General features: G+C 39.9%; 1 pseudogene; it reads right to left on the reverse strand.

Moving 5' to 3' along the window:
- Positions 1–362: 362 nt before the first annotated feature.
- Positions 363–20,719, reverse strand: part of LOC110223089 (disintegrin and metalloproteinase domain-containing protein 8 pseudogene) — a 30,786-nt pseudogene continuing 10,429 nt past the window's right edge.

Below are 20,719 nucleotides of genomic sequence, written 5' to 3' on the forward strand. Positions count from 1 at the left end.
CTGTTTCCTATGATAAAATAGAAGTAAAATAAAGTTTTTGTATATTTGTGAAAACAGTGAAGTAGTATTTAAATTTTTTTGAGAAGAAAATGGATATGGTTTTGCCAAACAAATGATCAACAATCATATGGAAAAAACATTCTAAATCATTAATAATAAGAGAAATGGACATTAATATAATTTGAGGTTTTAACCAATACCCATCAAATTGACAAAAATGATGAAAAATAGAAGTAGTTAATTTTGGAGAGGTTACAGGAAGACAGGCACACTAATTCCCTCTTAGTAGAGTTGTGAATTGTTCCAACTGTTCTGGAAAATAATTTGTTACTATATAAGAAGGTCACTTATAAAATCCAAATCCTTTGAACCAGTATCATACGATTGGGCATATGCCCCCAAGGACTTCAATGACAGAAAGATAGGTCCTATGTGGAGAATCAGGGCTCTGAGATTGTCTTCTAGATAGCTTCACATTATTACCAAGCATAGGGGCAGGCTATCCATTACTACCTTTAGGGACCATGAAGAAATTTCATTCTCTGTCCCCAGGCAGAACAATGAAAAGCACCTCATCCACTTGTTGTAGCCAATTATTTGTTCATCTTTTACCTTTTTTCAGAATATTCCAAAACTCTCCTCCACATTAATCACCCAGGGATTAATATTTCTGCTTTGAACCTAAACTGCCGTGATTGACAGTATGGAGGAGACCAGCCTGGTTCACAGTGGCATTCTCTCTTGTGATTACAGACTCCGTGATTATGGCACTGACTGGAACAGTCCTTAGAGCCATAGACACTGAGGCCCTGACAGTGCTTGTGGTAGCACACCATCTGCTCACCACACTTCGTGCCAGTGGCCACGATCTCGAAAGGATTATGGCTTTCGATCTGCATTACAGCAAGGTCACACCTTTTACCTCCCAAAATGAAGGTGCACAGAGCCCTGGAGGGGGGCCGTGTGCTAGCCCTGGAGCAGTACAGGTCCCCACACTTGTTGAAGCCCCTTTTGGCAGGATGATCAGCTAGTGTGCATCCTCGAGGAAGCCCAAACCAGAAGCACCTGTCATCAGACACTCGTGATCCTGTACCCCAGAGTGCCTCGCACTGCTGCTTGTAAGTGGGGCAGGCCCCATTGTAACAGTAGCCCTCCCAGCATGGTGTGCCGTTCTCTTTGTATGCATTTTCTGGACACTTAGCCTGTCGGCCATTGCAGTACTCAGCCAGGTCACAGACATCCTGAGCATCCCGACAGAGCTCTCCGGCTTCTGTGAAATGACATTCCTGGCAGCATTCCCCTTCAACACAATCAGCTCCTGGGGCCAGCCTGCAGTTCACAGGGTTACAGCACAGATTCAAACACTCCCATGGAAGGCCACAATCACACTCCTCCCCTCGTTCCACAAACTTGTTCCCACACACAGGCTCTCCCTTATTCTGCTCCAGGTCTGGGAAGTTGGTCAAGCAGTTGGCCTGGAATATATTCCCCCTAAGAAACTTCTGCAGATTATCCTTGCTGCAGCTGCTGAACTGTTTGGGGTAGGCATTACCAACCCCCATGGATTGCATGACACACCCACTTGCATTTTGCTGACCTCACACCAGCAGTCCTTGATATTTTCATCATGGTCCATGCCAAGGTTGTGTCCCATTTCATGAGCTATAGAGGTTGCTAGTCCAAATGGATGAGAGTCGTAGTCCTGGTTCACTCCCCCAGAACCTAGTTGTGCACATGGAACCCGATCTGGCCAGTCCCACCCCTCTTCCAAAATCCAGTGCTGTGATCAGCTGGGCATTATCATGCTGCTTCTTCCTTATTAGATTGCTTTCCCTCCATTTCAGGAAGTTGTTCAGGGAAGACTGTATGTCATTGCTGATTGCAGCCTTGTTACCTTTGTCCCATATTTCCAGGCCAATTAGAACCACACGGAAATTGAGCAGCTGATAAAACCTATCTATTTGATTCACAACCTCTTTCACCCTATTCCGTATATTCCGTAGGTTTCCATATTTCTTGAACTCTGTGTGCTCCACCACCACATAGAGCTCTACATAGTGAGTGTCTTTTGGGATGGATCCAGGTACCCAGCTTGGGGGCATGTTGACTGTAGCCATCTTTGTCTCTAGTTCTCTATGTAGGGTGACCCTGGGGATACCACAGAGGCTCAGTTTCTTCTTGAAATGTCTTTCCCTATAGACTGCGTGTTTCCCCTGGGCATTGCCATGTCTATCCTGGGCATTGCCATGTCTCTTCTGGGCATTACTATATCTCTCCTGGGCATTGCCTTGTCTCTCTTGGATGCTGCCATATCTACCTTGAACCAGTGGTTCAATCAGATGGATGGTAGACCCAATCTGGAAAGAGCCCCGGATGCCATCACAGGTGCTGATGCTGGCAGAGGAATTATAGTGCCCCTCCACATGACCCTGATAGAAGCAATGCTCCTCTTCCTTCGGCCACTCAGTCACCTCCGTGCCATTAGCCAAAGTGTAGGTTTCTGTGTAGTCTGACCCCACCAGGTACCTGTTTCTGAGGAGGTAAAGGGTAAAGTTATGGTCTCTCAGGCCTAGGCGGTAGCGGACAATCTCAGGATGCACAGATGCATCTGAAGAAAGTTCTTGTGGAATCCCTAAAATGGGTAACTGGAGAGGTTCAACCACTTCATACTGTTGCACTTGTCGAAGTGGGCCTATCAGTGGAACTTGTGGCTCTGAGAAGTCCTGGTTTGCTCCAAAAGAGTTCCTCAGCGAGAAGAGGAGGAAATAGAAACGGAAGCCAGGGCGACAGGGGAACATCACGTAGAGTGGAACTAGCCCTGCCCGACCACCTGTGAGGGTGGGGATGTGGCCATGCAGAACACGCTGTGCCTCCCTGTGCCGAGTTATGACTTGCTGCAGCTCCCCGGGTTGTGCTTTTCTTCTGACTCCTCTGCTTCCTCCTCCAGACCCTCCTCTTCCTCCCCACTCCCGCTGATGGATGAGAATCACACTGACCTCACAAAGAGTTCTTCTCCCAGCAACCCTGTGAGGTATTCCAGGATTAGAACAAATTGAGACAATTATGGTCCATCCAACTTTTAATACAAAATAAGTTTACTTAATAATAGCATGGAAAGGATACCAGCTTCCACGTTCTCCTTCTCCAGCTCAGCTGGTGATCAATTCATTTCAACTTCCTCAGGTTTTGAGGTTTTGTTTTGTTTTGTCTGGTGCACATAGTAGAGGCCTCAGTAAATATTTGTTGGATTGAATGGATAAAATTCTTAAGATCTGTTAAGTTCTACTCAAGAATTGTCACTGTTTTCCTTCAGGTATCTGTTTGGCTTTCTCTCAGGTGTCCTTTGACCTCTTGCATTGATGAGCATTTGTTTACCTTGCTCATGGAGAGAATGATTACTAGAATTTTCTTTTTTCCACATTTTCTTCTTCAGTGAAACTCTTGTATCAGAGGCACATGTGATTGCAGGATCAGAGGGTCTTAGATTCAGAGCTGGAAGGGGTTCTGGATGCTGTGAAGTCCAAACCCTGCGGCTAAGGTCAGTGATTTGCTTAAGGTTGTGTAGGGCAGGGAGTGGAACAAAGGCTTTCTGATGCCAAATCTAGCCCCCTTGGATTATACCACCCTGACAGGCAGTGTGGCAGAGTGGAAAGAGCTCTAATTTTGATGTGGGAAACCCAGAGTTCAAATCTTGATTCTGTGATTTTCTTAGCTGTGGGATCTTAGGCATGTCACTCTGTGTCTCTTTGAGGCTCATTATGTAAAGTGGGAATAGAAATCTTTGTACTATCCATCATTTACAGACTCTTTTGAGGCAAGCTCTCTGTAAACCTTAATATGATATGGTCAAATTATTAAATTCAAACTCCCCACAAAAAAACCATACTAACTTAAAGCAAGAGATTTCTTGAGGGGGCAGCTAGGTGGCGCTGTGGATAGAGCACCAGCCCTGAAGTCAGGAGGACCTGAGTTCAAATCCTGCTCAGATCAAACACTTGACACTTACTAGCTGTGTGATCCTGGGCAAGTCACTTAACCCCAATTGCCTAAAAAAAATTTTAAAAAAAGTTATCTTGAGGGGTTCCCCATTTCTGTTGCCACATGGTCCTACCCAGAAATTTGATAAATCCACTTTCCTTTAAATCCTGAGGGCTCTCCCACATATAACTGATTATCCCCCCGCCTCCATGCCACCTTTCCTCTTTCCTTATTTCTGTCAGGGATACTCCCATCATTTCAGGCTTCTATTCAAAGCCCATCTCTGAGCAATCACCCACTGTCATATCTTGTCATTTCTATCTTTACGACATCTCTCATATCTGTCCTTTTCTCTCTACTCTCACAGCTAGCACCCTTATAAATTTCTTGGATTAGCTCAATAGCCTTGTAATTGATCTCTTTGCCTCTTTAAGTCTCTCTCCAGTTCATCCTCCCCATAGCTTCCACAGTGATCTTCCTAAATCATGCGTCTGACAATGTCACTTCCCTGCTCAAAAAGCCCTAGTGGTGCTTCTAGAATAAAATACAAATACCTCAGCCTGGCTAGCATTTAAGGTCCTTTTAATTCCAGCCTACTTTTCCAGTTGTGTTCCAGTGCCTTTCCACTATTGAAACCCCCAATTTATCTTGTATATGCCTTGTTTTATGTAGTCGTTTGCATGTTATCTGCCCCATCATATTCTAAGATCTCTGAGAGATGGAACTCTTTTGCCTTTATTTCCCCAGGGCTTAGCACAGTGACTTGCACATAGTAGATGCTTAATTAATTTTTATTGACTATAACATGGTGCCTGTGTTTCACTGACTATCCTAGCGTTGTATACTCTCATTAATCTCCTAACTTTATACCTCCTTCTTCTAGCTAACTTTGTATTCTGCTCATTTAAGTTTTTTGAATTATTGAAATATGCAAATTGTTCAGCTATTGTCATGTCAGATGAAATTTGTCTATGGCATCCAATAAGTATATGTAGTGTGGATATCCCCTTGCTCTCCTACCTGGTGTGCTGGCATAGATTTCCCCTTACTGCCTTTCCCTCACACTTTGCCCCATTAAAAGATCTTTTAAATCTATAGAAGAGGACCCAGTGAAGGGTGGATCCCTACCTATACTGCCTGGTTAAATTACACACAAATGAACTGAAAATGTCTCGACCAATGTATCTTATGAAAAGAAATCTAACAGATTAGTGTCATTTTCCTTGTCTTATTGTTCATTGTTCCAGTTTCATAGGATCATATATTAGAGCTGGAAGAGATGGCTCTTTCTCGTTGACCTCTGTTGTGGGCCAGACCTGACTCAGAATGGTCTGGTGGTTCAGCTTCAGGATTGGAACAAAATGAGACAATTGTAGTCCATCCAACTGGTGATAAAAGGCATTTACTTAATAATAACATGGGAAGCATACTCTGCAGGGAGACAAAATGATTTAGATAGATGTAGCCCCCCATCCTGCTTTGCTGCTGTACTCCAAGGCCCAAAGGACTTTTCTTTCTGATTTATATTTGAAATCTTTCATATTTGTTGTTTTTCCCATTAGAATGTGAACTCCCTGAAAGCAGAGACTGTCTTACTTTTCTATTTTAAATCCTCAGCACTTAGCAAAGTACCTTCCACATTCTAAGTACTTAATAAATGCTTTATTCATTCAATCATTCATTCATATATGAATCTGGGAGTCATTTGCAGATAGATGAGATGATTAAATCCATGAGGGCTAATGGAGTCACCAAGTGGGAGGGTACAAGGGGAAAAAAGAACACAGGGCAAAGTCTTGGGGTACTACTGAAAGTTTTGTTGACTCAGTGACCTATTGTTCCCAGCCCTGCTTGTCAATCTGTGTTGGGGAAGGTGACACCAAGTCTGCAGCTTTTTGCATTACCTACTCTTTGTCACTCCCCCCCCCCAGTGTGACCTTTGTACCCCTACCTACAAATTGTCACTGTTCTTGCTATCTTGGGGAGGAACTGAGGTGCAAGGGCTCAACCTGTTCTGCTGAGGTGGACCTGTCTGAATTGTCTTAAAGTTACCCATAAAAGCTGGCCCCTCCTTGAAGCCAGTGCTGATCTTCAATGGTCAGCTGGTCAAGATGTTGCTACCTTGATGTATTCATAATAAAATCCTTTTAATTCTCTTTGTCCTGAGTTTTGCCTCATTAATCAGGGTGAAAACCCAAATGAAGAATTTTCCTTTCAACAATACACTCAAGGTTAAGGGGCAGGAGACTGATGATGATCTAGGAAAGAAAAATAAAGAACCGACAGGTAGGAGAAACAAGAAAGAACAATGCCACAAAACCCTAGAGAGCAGAGCATCCAGGAGGAGAGTGTGGTCAACTGCATCAAATGCCACTGAGAGGTCAAAGAGAATGGATGATGGTTGAGAAAGTAACGTGATGTCATAGAGTTCTTGACTTGGAATCAGGAAGACCTACATTTTTTTTTAATCCTACATGATGCAGGGCAAAATGCTTAATCTGTCTCAGCTTCTTCATCTGTAAGATTAGGGTGTTAGACTTGATGACTTCTGAGCTCCTTTCTGGCCCTAAGTTCTATGATCTTATGACTTGGTAATTAAGAGATAATTGGTAACTTTGGAGAGAGAAGTTTCAGTTGGGTGATAGGGTCAGAAGCCAGATTGCAGAAGGTTGAGAGGTGAGAGAAAAGGAAATGAAGGTTTGGTTTGCTGCCACTCTTTTAATACTTATCACTGCCTTGTATTGCAATCTTTTAAAGTTTATATCTTCTGAATTTAATTGTTAACTGATATCTTCTGAACTCCTCTATCATTTATTTACTTATTATTTTGTGGAGAATAATGGAGAGATATATACTATATGATAATTACCATTTACCAATTACCATGTACCAATTACAATGGTTGGATCACTGGACTTAAAGAGTAGTTGTTAATGGTTTAATGTCAATGTTGAGATGGTCTACAGCAGAGTACTCATAAGATCTATGCTTGGCCCTGTGCTATTTAACATTTCTGTTAGTTACTTGTGTAACCAGGGGCTCAAGCATAGACATTTGTTTAAGACTTCTCATTGGTGGAGAGAATGGCTACTCAATACCTCGTGTCAGTGTGAGGGGTTGAGTTAGCAAGTGCTTAAGAGAAGAAAGTTCATTCTTTTGGTTTCTGGCTTGGAGGACAAATACACGATTCCAGATTCTCTTCAGGAGAAAGGTTCTTGGAGGATGAAAGTCTCTTGGAAATCAGCAAGTAGAAGAGCCAGCCCCTCAAGCTCAGTCATGCTGTGTATTGTGTGGTATATTCTAATCTGTAATTTCCCTGATTTCTGTTTGATCTCTTCTTGGATAAATGAGTTTATTGACTCTTCAATATTTTTGATGGTCTTTGTATAATTAGCATTTGGTGGGAAGAGAGTCAAGCTTTTAAATACTGCAGGGAGCATTGCTATTACAATTAAGGAATAGTAAAGTGGCATGAATCCAAAAACTCATTGCCCCTAGAGAGATATAACTCTAGTCTAACCTTCTCTCTCTAAGTAGAGCAAAGCATGCTAGCCTCACAACCCTAACCTCTTGCCCCCTTCCAGGCAGTTATTGATCTTCCTTGGAGACAGGTGGGTGAGATTTGAGAGATATCTATTCACACCTACCTTTGAGCTGCATTTAGATAAATCCATATGGATAAATATAACCTACATGGACAACACACACAGACACACACACACACACACACACACACACACACACACCCTTACACTTGTATAACAGCACAGACAACATGCTTAGCAGGTTTGCAGATGTGACACAAAGCTCTGGGAGGGGTAGATGAAGAGCTACAAATAGCTTGACAGGCAAGAGCACTGGGCTGAATCAAATCAGGTAAAATTCAAAGGAGATAAATGTAAAGTCTCACACATTGGTATAACAAGCTAGCTTCACAAATACAAGATAAGAGAAGCATGGTTAGAAAGTAATTGTTCTTTAAAAAAAAAAAGATCAGGAGGTCCTAGTGGACTATAAAGTCAGTAATGAGTCCATAGTGTGATATGGCAGCCCAGATGTTCATTAAGAGAGGCCTAGCTTGAAATAAGTGGGATGGAAGTTATCACTACGCTTCAATTCCTAAAAGGAGGCAGTGCTGCTGATCCAAGGCGAATCCCAGCCCTCACCTCTGGTTGGATGTGTAACTTTGGCTCCCCCTACTTGTAGCCCCTGGAACCTCATGTTATCGGACCAAGGCTCAGAAATCAGGATGAACCCCATCTAGAGCAGACACAGAGGACAAGCTCTGGTCTCCCTGTCTCCTCCCTTCTTCCCTCTCCTCTAGGGCTCCACCTCGGACTCTCTGTTATGAATGTGCCCTCCAACCCCTTCATACCCTGTTCTTCAACTTAAATAATAAGTAGCAACTTTGAAAAAAGAAAAGAGGCCTAGCTTTCAGAACTATGGAATTGATCATCGCACTGCACTCTTCCCTCATCAGACATCATTTGCAGTAGTGGGTTCAGCTCCGTGAAACATGACACAGTGTTGATAAGCTAGAGAATGTAGCGTGTTTAGCTAGAGAAGACAGAGTTAAAAAGCTGTTTCTGAGTAGTTGAAGAGATGTCAGGTGGAGGACAGATTTGACTTTTTCTGTTGGGTCCCAGAACACAGAGGCAGGAGCAATGGATAAAAGTGGCCATGAGGCCAATTTAAGCTTCATGTTGGGGGGAAAAAAAACTTAACAATTAGAATTGTGGCTCTTTGCCTCTTGCTTCAGTTACTCTTAGGAGATCTTAGTCACTCATCTGGTAAAAGACCATGAGGTAATGAGAAAGATGTTAGTGCCTTCTCCTCTTTGAGGCCATGCAGCCCTGAGGAACAGACCTCAATCTTTTTGATTTGTTCTTTTCCAATTGAGGTGAAGAGAGAAGAGCCTCATCACCTAGTGAATTAGAAAGGTCATCAGGAGGATGCTCTGAGGCCTGGCATTCCATAGTCTGGGCTCTAGACCTTATGTAGGCATAAAGAGTGATCTTAGGGAGTGATCTTTGGGAATCCAAACCAATGGAAGGACTCATCTGCCAGTCATGCCACATCTGGACATAAATCTGGTGGGATTAATGCCAGATAGGAACCGAGCTAAGATATGAACCTAATCCCTCTCCTCCTCCCCAAACCCCAAACAAGAGACCAAGGTAGTGTAAGGGAGATTATGCCCTTCAGGTGTTGGGGAAGTTTGTATTTTATTCTTGCTTTACCTTTAAAGCAAATATCCCTTTATAAAAATTAAACAACAAAAAAAGGACTCTCCTATTAGAACAGGCCATCTAAAGAAGTGGGCTCCCTTTCATTGGAGGTCTTCAAGTAGAAAATGGGTAACCATTTATTGAATATGTTATAGTGGGGAGTCCTTTGTGTACAAGTTAGACTAGACCAGGGGTATACTGGAACCATCTTGAACTAGCTTATGAGAACCAATGGTTAAATTTTCAGTGAGCATCTACACACAGAAATTGGCAAATGCTACAAATCATGGCTTGATTTACTGTTTTATTGATTGTTAGACCATCACACATGGCACTAAATAAATCCACTTATCCAAGTTGACAGCAAACAAATCAGAGAAGTTACACAGATTTTAGAATATATCGGACAAAAACAGAATGAATGAGTTCTTTCATTGGGATCAGGTTTCTTAGTCAAAGAAAGAGAGAGCCTGATCTCACTCACTCACTCACTCACTCACTCACTCACTCACTCACTCACTCACTGCCCCAAAGTCTCTGGCAGGGTAAGCTGGTGATAGGGACGTGATTGAAGCACCAGCTCCTCTCCATGTTCACTTCTTCCAGGAGTTTTTCCCTCCCTTCAAGGATTTCTCTCTAAAGAGAATCTGGAATTGCATGTCTCCTCTCTCAAAGTTGGCAGCCAGAAGGACAAGGATTTCTCCTCTTCCAAGCTCTCACCAACACTGTCCCTCACTTAGGCATGAAACATTGAGTAATCACTCTCTACTAGTGAGGAGAGTCCTACACAGTTAACATTGATTACCTGCATTATTAACTATCTTTTCACTTTTATCTATCTTATTTCCCCAATGAGAGTATAAACCTCTTGACTATTAGAATTGTCTTAGAATCCTTTCTTGCCAACCCTCTGGTACTCAGGAGTGTCTTACACAAAGCAGATACTTAAATATTTGTTAATTGTATTTGTTAAACACACAGCCATATATAGGATATCCCAAAAGTCCTAGTGCAGTTTTAAGCTTAAATATACGAAACTTAATGCTACATGGTTAATATATAATAATATGTGGCAAATATGTAATATTTAAACTATGACTCCAATATAATTCTCTACAGCTTTCACTACACTAACTTCAAACTGTACTAAGACTTTCAAGATGTCCTCTGTAGTAGTAGCTGTAGAGAATTACGTGCAGTATTGAAGGCGTTGGAGCTGACTCGGTGGCAGAGTGAGATGAGCAATGAGATTGGGTGCAGGCCAGACCGCCAACAGTTCAGCCACTGCGTGGTTGTTGCTTCATCACCTGAAGCCTGTTTCCCTTTATGTAAAATGGGAATAACACTATTTCCTCAGTCTGTGTCACGGTGTTCTTGGGAGATTTGTAAACCTTAAAGCATGGTAGAACTATAAAACATAATAATCATGATGATAATGATGATTAATAATAAATGGCTAGAGCCTAGTAAGTTAGTCAGAAAAATCTAAAGTACACAGTATAAAAAAGCAAATGATTTTGGAATCGATTTTTTTTAAGGTAAGAAAGAGAAGCAGACTGACCTAGCGGAGAGAGAGCTGGCCTTGGAGTTAAGGAGATCTGGATTCAAGTCCTGCCTCCGGCATGAACTGGCTATCTGACCTTGGGCAAATCACTTAATATTTCAGTGATCCAGGCATGTCTTATGACTGTAAGTTGCAGAACAAATGCTGATTTGAATTGGTAGAGAGAGTTTCCTCACCTGGAGTTCCCACATGAATCATATCACAAGAAAGCTAGCTGACTTGTGGGAAAGATTCATAGAATCATAAATCTGGAGCTGGAAGGGTCCTCAGAAGCTATCTGGTCCGACCCTTTCATTTTACAGATGAGGAAACTAAGGCCAAGGCAAGTGAAGTGATGTGCCCAAGGTCACTCATCTAATAAGCATCAGAGGCAGGATCTGATCCAGGTTTTCTGACTCTTACACCACTGAGGTTAAGAGTGAGTGTACTACACAATTTCCATTTAATTACTGGGTATAACAAGGGATGAGAATCATTATTTAGGGAGTCAATAGTAAAGTGGCCTTGAAGCTCATCACCTGGAAATTAGCTGTGACAAACAAAAGAATTAGGGTCTTTGGAGAAATTATAAGGTTTAAACAAGATTAATGAAATAATGTTTATTGTAGTTTGCCATAAGACATCCTTGAGCACGAGCATATTTTGGTTCATGTTGTAGTCCAGGCACCAGATGTTTAGAATTTGAACAGTAGCTGAAATTAATTTTAATGGAATTGCTAAGGGAATAAAAGGACTGCATTTTTTAAAATGTAAAGAAATGTGAAAATCAGGAATAACATACAAATAGAATGGGGAATACAACTGAAACAGATGTAGAGAGCCCCAACTAAGCACACACTGAGCAGGAATGAGCCACACTGTCATGTTGTTTTTAAGTTGCGATGACACACAGGAAGCAGGAAGTCATCCAGATGTTACGAACATATTGTTTATGCCCTTGAATTCCTTATTCCTTAGCTGACCTATTTAACCACCAGCTCTGGGATTTTGTGACCTTTTACTTTTCTCAACAAAGTGTCCATAAACAGAATAGTCACTTAGCGCCTGGGACACACATGTGGGAGACCAGGGCCCTGAAATGCTGATCACAAGCTTTGGGGAGAGAAGAAACATAAACATGCAAAGGGGAAGTGTTATATAACGTCAGGTTTGATTCAATGCCAGGTAAGTGGATTCCATAGCCTTCGTAGCATGTCATGCATGCTTAGTTCTCCTGATTTCAGTACTGGAAATAGCTGAGATAAATGAGAATTCCTCCTACTATCTTTAGAGTACTACGCAAATTTACCTCAGTATTTCAGAAGATCCATGATTTTATCATTGTGGGTGATTACTTGATTGACAGGTCAAAACCCAAGCATGCCTTAGGAGCTAGATTTTGTGTTTTGGAGTTAGTGTAAAAAAACAAAACAAAACATGATTGAGTGGCTAGTTTCTTGATTATGAATATAAAAACTGAAGGGATTGTGGTTGCTGGGAACCTCTCTGAATCTCACCTTGACAAATAATAATATAAAGGAATATAATATTATCATTGGACTTGTGGCTTGCAGATATTCAGAGCAAGTGGCCAAGCTAACAGTAATGTTGGTTGGATTCAGAGTTGATTGAATGAAAGGACCCAAAGAATAAGGACTTAAAAAGTCAGCAGTTCTTCCTAACAATTAGGGTTATGCACAAAAACAGAACAGGGTGTCTTGAAAGGTAGTGGGTTCCCCCATACTGAAGCTCTTTAAGCAGAAGCTAGATGACCACTATTGGCTATTTTATGGTGAGGGACTCCTTTTGATTATGGATTGAGTGAGCCTGACTCACGCTGGTCCCCCTGGTATTTTAGGCTAGGTATTGGAACAAAATGAGATACTTGCAGATCATTAAGCAATTAATCAAAAAGAGCTTTTCTTAACCACAGCAGAAGGATATTCAACAAGGATGTGCACTTCAGACACCTCCGGTTGCTTCAACCAAGGAAAGCTCACTTGGCCTGAGCTACCAGTTGTGATCCACCAGCCATGAATCAAAGCATTTCTGGAGTTCCTTGTGGTATCGAGAAAGTGATATTAACAGTCTGAGCCTTTAATCCCCTGAATCAACCTAGTGTTGAGGAGGGTCGAAATACTTTTTAAGGAAAAAAAAAACACTAGCCTATTTTGCATAGGAGAGATTAGGATATTGTTCCTACCACACTAGTGATGGCTGCTGGGTTATTTTATAACTGTGAAATTCTTTGATTCTAGTGGTGTGCCCCTGGAGTCTCTTTTTAATCCTGCATCGTTTACTCCTCCCCAACTAATCACAGAAAGCCCAGGCATCTGGATTGAGTTGGTCAATCAAAAGTAAACTAGAGATGAATAAGTCATCAGGCTGAAAGAAGCACAGGATCTTTGGGTCACTGGATGAAAACAAATGATACCATATAGGAAATATTGTGTTATTGGTTAAAAGAATTAGGTATGGCTCAAGACCTATATATACTACAGCAAACTAGTTTAGAATCATGTATCATATTAGCAGTAACTCAAATGGTGGAAGGAGCCAGGTTGAAAAACTTCTGGGAGAATTAACCCTCGGGGAATGGGGAGGAGCATGAGATTCTCTTATCCATTCCCATTAACCAGGTGATGATCTTGTGAACCTCAAAGGTCAGAAGATCTGGATCTCCCATTGGCATCAGTAGTAGAGTCTTCAGAGTAGGTAGATGCCGATGGCAGCATCTGCATCAGGAGCTGAAAGACATACTGAGAACAAACTAAACACATTAAGGAAAAACAGCTTTGAGAAGGCTGACTCCACACTGGTGGAAGCTGATGAGTAATGATATTAGAAAATCTCAGCTCTTCATGGTTATTCCTAGACTCCTAAAGAGAGTACAGGCTATCAACTCTATAAATTCACCAATTCTTAGAGGCCAGCCGAAGCTAAACCTGTGGGGAACTTCCTATAAAGTGAGAAAAGGTCTTCTAGTAACCAGGATTTGTAAGTTATCCCTTATAGCAACACAAGTTCTATAGACAAGTGCGTCACTTCCATTTTACTATATGTTTGAGCCCACTTTCCCCTGGGAAGTTCTACAGGGGAACTTGTGTATATAAGAGTTTACTCCCAGAAAACTGGAACACTAATGCATTGTTGATAGAGTTGTGAAGTAATCAAACCATTCTGGAAAACAATTTGGAACTATGCCCAAAGTGCTATAAAACTGCGCATACCCTTTGATCCAGCAATACCACTTCTAGGTCCATATCCCAAAGAGATAGTAAAAAAGGGAAAAAGACCCACATGTACAAAAATATTTATAGCAGTTCTTTTTGTGGTGGCAAAGAATGGAAAATGAGGGGATGCCCATCAATAGCAGGATAGCTGAATAAGTTGTGGTATATGAATGTAATGGAATACTATTGTTCTATACAAAATGACTAGCAAGTAGATTTCAGAAAAACCTAGAAAGACTTACATGAATTGATACTGAGTGGAGTGAGCAGCACCAGGAGAACACTGTGCACAGTAACAGCAACATTGTGCAATGACCAACTTTGAATAACTTAGCTCTTCTTATCAATACAAAGATCTAAGACAATTCCAAAAGATTCATGATGGAAAATGCTATCCACATCCAGAGAAAGAACTAAGGAGTCTGAATGCAGATCAAAGCATACTATTTCCCCTTTTTTTTTTCTTTCTCGTGTTTTTTCCCTTTTGTTCTGATTCTTCTTTCATATCATGACTAATGTGGAAATATGTTTAACATGATTGTACATGTATAGTTTATATTAGATTGCATGCTGTCTTGGGGAGGAGGGAGAGGAGGGAAGGAGAAAAAACTTTAGAACTAAAAATCTTATAAAAGTGATTGTTGAAAAAAATTTAAATAAAAAAGTAAAATAAAGCAAAAAAAGGAAAAAGAGGTAACCCTCAGGTTGGAAGGAATTGTTTCTGTAATAACTTTTTTTTTTTTGCTTTTTAGTGAGGCAGTCGGGGTTAAGTGACTTGCCCAGGGTCACACAGCTAGTTATGTGTCAAGTGTCTGAGGCCAGATTTCAACTCAGGTCTTCCTGACTCCAGGGCTGGTGCTCTATCCACTGCACCACCTAGCTGCCCCCTCTGTAATAACTTTTTCCTGCTATACTGGCTTAATAAATTCCCTAAGGGCTAATTTAAGGTTGGCTAAATAATCAAAAGGAAACACACTGCTGGGAGCTTATGAGGAACAATATTAGAAAACCCCAGCTCTTCATGATTATTTCTAGACTCCTAAAGATAGTAGTCAGCCACCTTGTGGTGACCCAGCCTGTGAATGCAAGTACAGATTGGGGGAGAGGCCCTAGTGGGAATGTTAAACTGTAAATTCTCACAGAGTTTTAGGGGGTAACTCCTTTGTTTGAATCCTTTACCACTGGGCTTTGACCACTCAACTCACTACTGGTAGAATGTGTGATTCTGATCTACCTTGCTGCAATGTTAGTTTGCTCTGTGTGTGTGTGTATAGACATATTCAGAAGTATGTCCAATCCTTTCAGTCAATCACAAGACATTTGTGTGACATCATTGCTTTTCATCCAATGATCCAAAGCCCCTATTCTTTAAAATTGTTTAGAACTTATTCACACCTAGCTTACTATTGATAGATTCATTCCAGATGCCTTGGCCTTCTGTGACTAATTAGGGGTGGAAATGCATCCCCGTCCTTATATTATCGATCACTTGACTTTAGAATGGATTCTTTTTCATGTAAGGATTGTACTAGATGCACTGTGAAGTCCTTTTAAATTCTGAAAGTCCTTGATTCTTTAGTAATTACACATGTGGATTTCAGTGAGCACAGACTCACTCAAAGAAAGAAAAAAAATCATTTGGGAGATGTTAAATCATGGGCCAAAATGCTGAAAATTTTAATTATCTTAAGATTACCCTTTCTGAAAGTATGTGCTTTTTCTAGCCTGAATATTTGCAAAAAGCATAGTAGAAGCAGCATGACATAGTGATAGAGCTGGCCTTGGAGTCAGAAAGACTTAGATTAAAATTATTCCTCAGACTCTCACTGTGTGATTCTGGCCAAGTAATATAACCTCTCTGAGCCTCAGCCCTTCATCTATAAAATGAGGTTGGACTAGAGAATCATTTTCAACTCCAAATCTATGAGCCTGTGATTTTTTGGAAATATGATTTCATTTCTAATATGTGTTTCTAAAGGCAAACTAAGATCTAATGTGGATAAATGGGCTAATGGGGAGGGTAGTCCTTGGGGAATATATAGATTTTCTCTGCTTGGGTCCACGTGAAAGCCAAGGGTGAGCCTACTTCCAGTCATGATGACTCAGAGCTTTGTATACTATGTGATGACTAAGAATTCTATAATTGGTTGTGGAAGTGGAGGAACTGATGACTCTAGGGTTGCTGAGCTAGAACTGAGTGTACATATAAATCTCTCTCTCTCTCTGGTTGAGGAAGGTAGCTGCTCAGTCTCTTATCCAGCTGAATGACAGCCATAAGCACATGTCCTGTCTGTACAAGCCTATGTCTGGGATGGAATTTTGTGGGTTTTTTTAATCTTAGATGAGTGGGAGTACCTAGGTGATTTTATAAGTATGAAAGATTCCGAGGATGAGGGCTGATAGTTACCAGAGGGAAGATAGCACTAAGGAATGGAATGCCACATTAGCTTTCAAGCTATGGACACAGGAATGGACCCATGGAGACCAGGTTGGGCTGTCTACCTAGTAGGGAGCTACAACTAAGGAAAACTTGGTGAAGATTCCATGAAGGGGAAAAAAAAGGACTCTCAGTATCAGGAATAGTGAGGATTCCCTTCCACTCTGTTTTCTACATATATACCTCACAGTCTTTGTACTTTAAATTTGACCTCATGCTCCTTAGGAAGCTTGTTTGTATAAGAGAAACATATACCACAGGTTTGGGGGGAATGTTTTGAACCATTTCTTGTCAGTAAACCCCTTTTCTGAAAGTTAATGGAATCAAATGGTTGATTGTAAATGAGGCACACATGTGAGGGCTGAGGAGTCCTCATATAAGAAGGATAGCCATTTAAGGTAATCTGCCCCTGAAACTCTAAGAGTAATTCTAGTCAGCTGACCTCTGGGGGCCCCCAAACTGAAAGCAAGTGCATAGCTGGGGGAGTGGCTACAAAGATATTCCTCTAAAATTACAAATACACAAATTTAGGTAATGAATCCAAACAAAACAATTATTTTGCTTTACATGTTTTAAGACAGTCTTCAAATTAAAAGCAAAATGACTGAATAGGCTTCATTAGCTTGAAAGATTTTTTTTACCCCATAGGTATAATTAACATAATTTTACAGAACCATGGAATTTGAAAAGATTTTTCAGAGGTAATCCTAATCTAACACCCTCCTTCTGGGACAGGCCTGCACAACATACCACCTGCAGGCCACAAGCCTGTTTTATATCCTCTACATTTTTCATAGGCTGCCCAAAATCTTTATGCTTATGGCCCTCGGGCCGAATGTTGTGAAGGCCTGTTCTAGGAGCTTCACCTAAACCAGTGCTCCTTAAACTTTTTCCACTTGCAACCTCTTTTCACCTGAGAAATTTTTACATGACTCTGGATATATAGGTAAATAAAATAGGTATACAAAAAAATTTACTGATAATAAATCATAAAGAAATTTATTTTAAAACAATTCTTTGGTATACATATAATTTTATCATTTATTAAAGATGAAAGCAAATTTGCAATCTAATGAGATGGATATGCTTGTTTATTTTTACATAAAAATTAAATCTTGGTGGAATATTTAATACTGTAGGATGGATGCATCTTCAGTGTTTTTCAGAGTTGACTGATATTTTGATTTTATAATCATCAATGTTAAGAATGCCACTTGCATAAATATGTAATACAAAAATGGCAGATGTTTAGGGCCACTTCAGAAACTGTTGGAAATTCTGTCCTCAACACAAGTTAAAATCCATTTTATGATTCTTTAAGAAACTCAGGTTTTAAACTTGTTTCACTTAATAACTTGGCAAATTCTTCCTGAACTTTTAATGGTAGATGACTGATGCTTTTTATTTCAATTGATGGTTAATGAACCCAACTTAGTTTTTTAAAATCAAAATCTGAAGGGAAGTATTTCTGAAACTGTTTCTCCAGGCACTTCAGATGATCAATTACAACTCTTACAATTACATCTTTGGGAAGTTATTTTCAGTTATAAAATCAACTGTAGCCGTAAACATTTCTAAAGAGCCATTTCCACCCTATTCTTCCATATGTTAACTTTTTTGGTAAAACTTTCAAATTTATCTTTTAATATAAATAAATTACAATTTTTCCTTGAAACAACATATTTGAATCATTGAGTTTTTTCAAAAATATCCAACATATAACATAGTTTTGAAAGCTTTAAGTCATTTGGAAAAAAATTAACAAAATCAGATTTCTGCTCATTCAGAAATCTAACAGCTTCATTTTTCAATTTCAATAGTCTGTTTAAACTTCATCTTCCTGAGAGGATTTGACAGTTTCTTTTTCTTTTCAATATGGGTGCACTACAACCAGGTAGTGAAGACTCTGCCACATTGTCATCAGTATTTTTACCTCTTCTGTCTAAATTTAGCCACTTAGCCATAAGTAAAAAATATTTTGTCCTAAAATATAAATATTGCTAATAATTTCTCAAATAAGCACTAGCTTTAGTTTATAAAATTACATTTGTTTGTGCTAAATTTAAGAAACTGATGTTCGCACACACACACATACAGCAGTGATGGTGGAGAAATATTATTAAAGGGCTTTTGTTTTTACTTGCTGCAAATAATCACTTAGTTTCTGTAAAAGAAGGAGGAAAAAAATTTTAATCAAACATTCTAATACAATACAATCCAAAACTATACTAATTTGATACATGCTGAGGAATGATGGTAGGAAAAATCTTTTCTTTATTTTTCATAATTAAACTATTATGTTTCTGTTAGAGCAAAAAACTTTGCATGTACAGTAAAAACACTGCAATTCATAACACACAATAGTTTTTAATCTGAGCCAAGGTGTTTCTGGCAGTGTTTGTTGGTGTTCTGTGGCACAATGGCACATGCAGTGCAAAGTGCACAAGTTGTATGTTCAGAAATAAGGCTGCAGTGAATTCACATGATGCAATGCTGGCAAGCACTGCCAGACACCTCGGATACATCATGCGTTTGTTTTGAATTAATTTTGGGTCGTTTCGTGTTCAGAAACCTTTTACTGTTGCCAAATTTTTTGTGACTCCCACATTCAGTTCCGAGACCACGCATGGGTCACAACCCACAGTTTAAGAAGCATAGACAACTCCATGTAGGTGGATTGCTTTAATGACTATGAATGATTAAAGCTGATCTTTTAAAACTTCAGAGTCCTACTATTTAGAGACCTTAGAGACAGACACAGACACAGAGAAATGACGTAAATTGTTCAAGGTCATATAGTTGGTGAATAGTGGATCAGGGATAGGAACTCAAGTCCTTTGATCCAAACCTTTTGTTCTTTCCATGAATTTATTAATATGTATTTTTCTTGTTTGCAGATCTCATTTCCAATTACCTTAAGCACTAAAGCTAGTTTACCCACATTCAGTTATGTTCCCAGTGTCAATTCCCTCTTTAAAGCTATAAATAGGATGATGTTGTTAAGTGGAGATCTTTATAAATGAAGATATAGCATAACCAGGGAGGAGCAGCTGAGGATTTGCTCCAGAGTGCCATATTTAGAGACTAATGGCAGCATTTGCAATCTTTTAACAGTACAGAAACAACAGAGCTTAGCACCTAGTTAGCAACAAAGATTAAAATAGGAAAGTACCAGATGGTGAGCAGGGGTGAACCTTCCCTATCTACAATCTTCCCTACCTTCAATCTCCTGGCCTTCCCTCCACCCTACCCTTGGTCCCAGGTGCCAATATCCTTGGTTTTTTGGTGTCTTCACCATGGAGCTCAGCCTTCTACCCCCTCAGCTGACATAAATGTGAGCTATGTGCCACTGGCCCCTCTAAATCCTAATTTAAATTAAAGATTTTACTAAAATTAGAAATACCTCTTCCTATCAAATTTTTATATATTTTTTAAAGAAATTTTATTGCACTGGGAAATTGAAAGAATCACTTTTTCATGAACTGTTTTTAAAAGTATTAGAAAGATTTGAGCTTTCTCACAGTTGGTTTGTGTACAGTAAAATTCTACCAAATTTTCTTCACTCTCGATATATACTTTCTCCATGAAACTTTTTTTAAAATGAAGTTCTTTTGCTACCCCTGACACACAAACATCTTAATCCTAATGTAGCTCAAGTTCCATTTCCTATGAATCACTTTTGATTACTATCTAATTGGATAAAAAAATTTTATCAATTAGCACACTGATATACCAACTCCTTACATTTCTGATGGTTATTTCCACTTCATCCCATCTGTAGCTTATGTGTACCTTGTCATTTACATTTTGTCTCTCCCATTAGATTATAAACTCCTTGAGGGCAGGGACTGTCTTACCTCTCTTTGTATTCTCAGCACTTAGCTCAGTGCTTGGCACATAGTAGGTACACAATACATGTTTGTTGTTTACTGATTGGAAACTACATAATAATTTCAGATTCATAGCATGTAATTAATTTTACATGAAACTAATGTTTGGGCAAAGAAAATACAGCAGGGACAGGGTCTCTGAAATTTTGGTAAGATTTCTGACAGCAATCATCAACTTCAACCCTATTAGCATTTTCTTTAGACATTTCCAAGTAACCAGGTAATTGGTATGGTGATGGGCTGAGTATGTTTTTTCCCAACTTCAAAAAAATTAGTGGGTGGTGCTAACCAGGTGGAGGGTATGCTCTGAAAGGCAGGAGAGATGTGAATGAAATTCAGTTGTTTTTTACCTTGAGTGCAATACTAGTTGAAAAAGGCGTGTCATCTGAGTGAGACTGTAGGTCTAGCTA

This window comes from Phascolarctos cinereus, unplaced genomic scaffold (genome assembly GCF_003287225.1).
Source record: "Phascolarctos cinereus isolate Bilbo 61053 unplaced genomic scaffold, phaCin_HiC Scaffold_9;HRSCAF=440, whole genome shotgun sequence".
NCBI lineage: Eukaryota > Metazoa > Chordata > Mammalia > Diprotodontia > Phascolarctidae > Phascolarctos > Phascolarctos cinereus.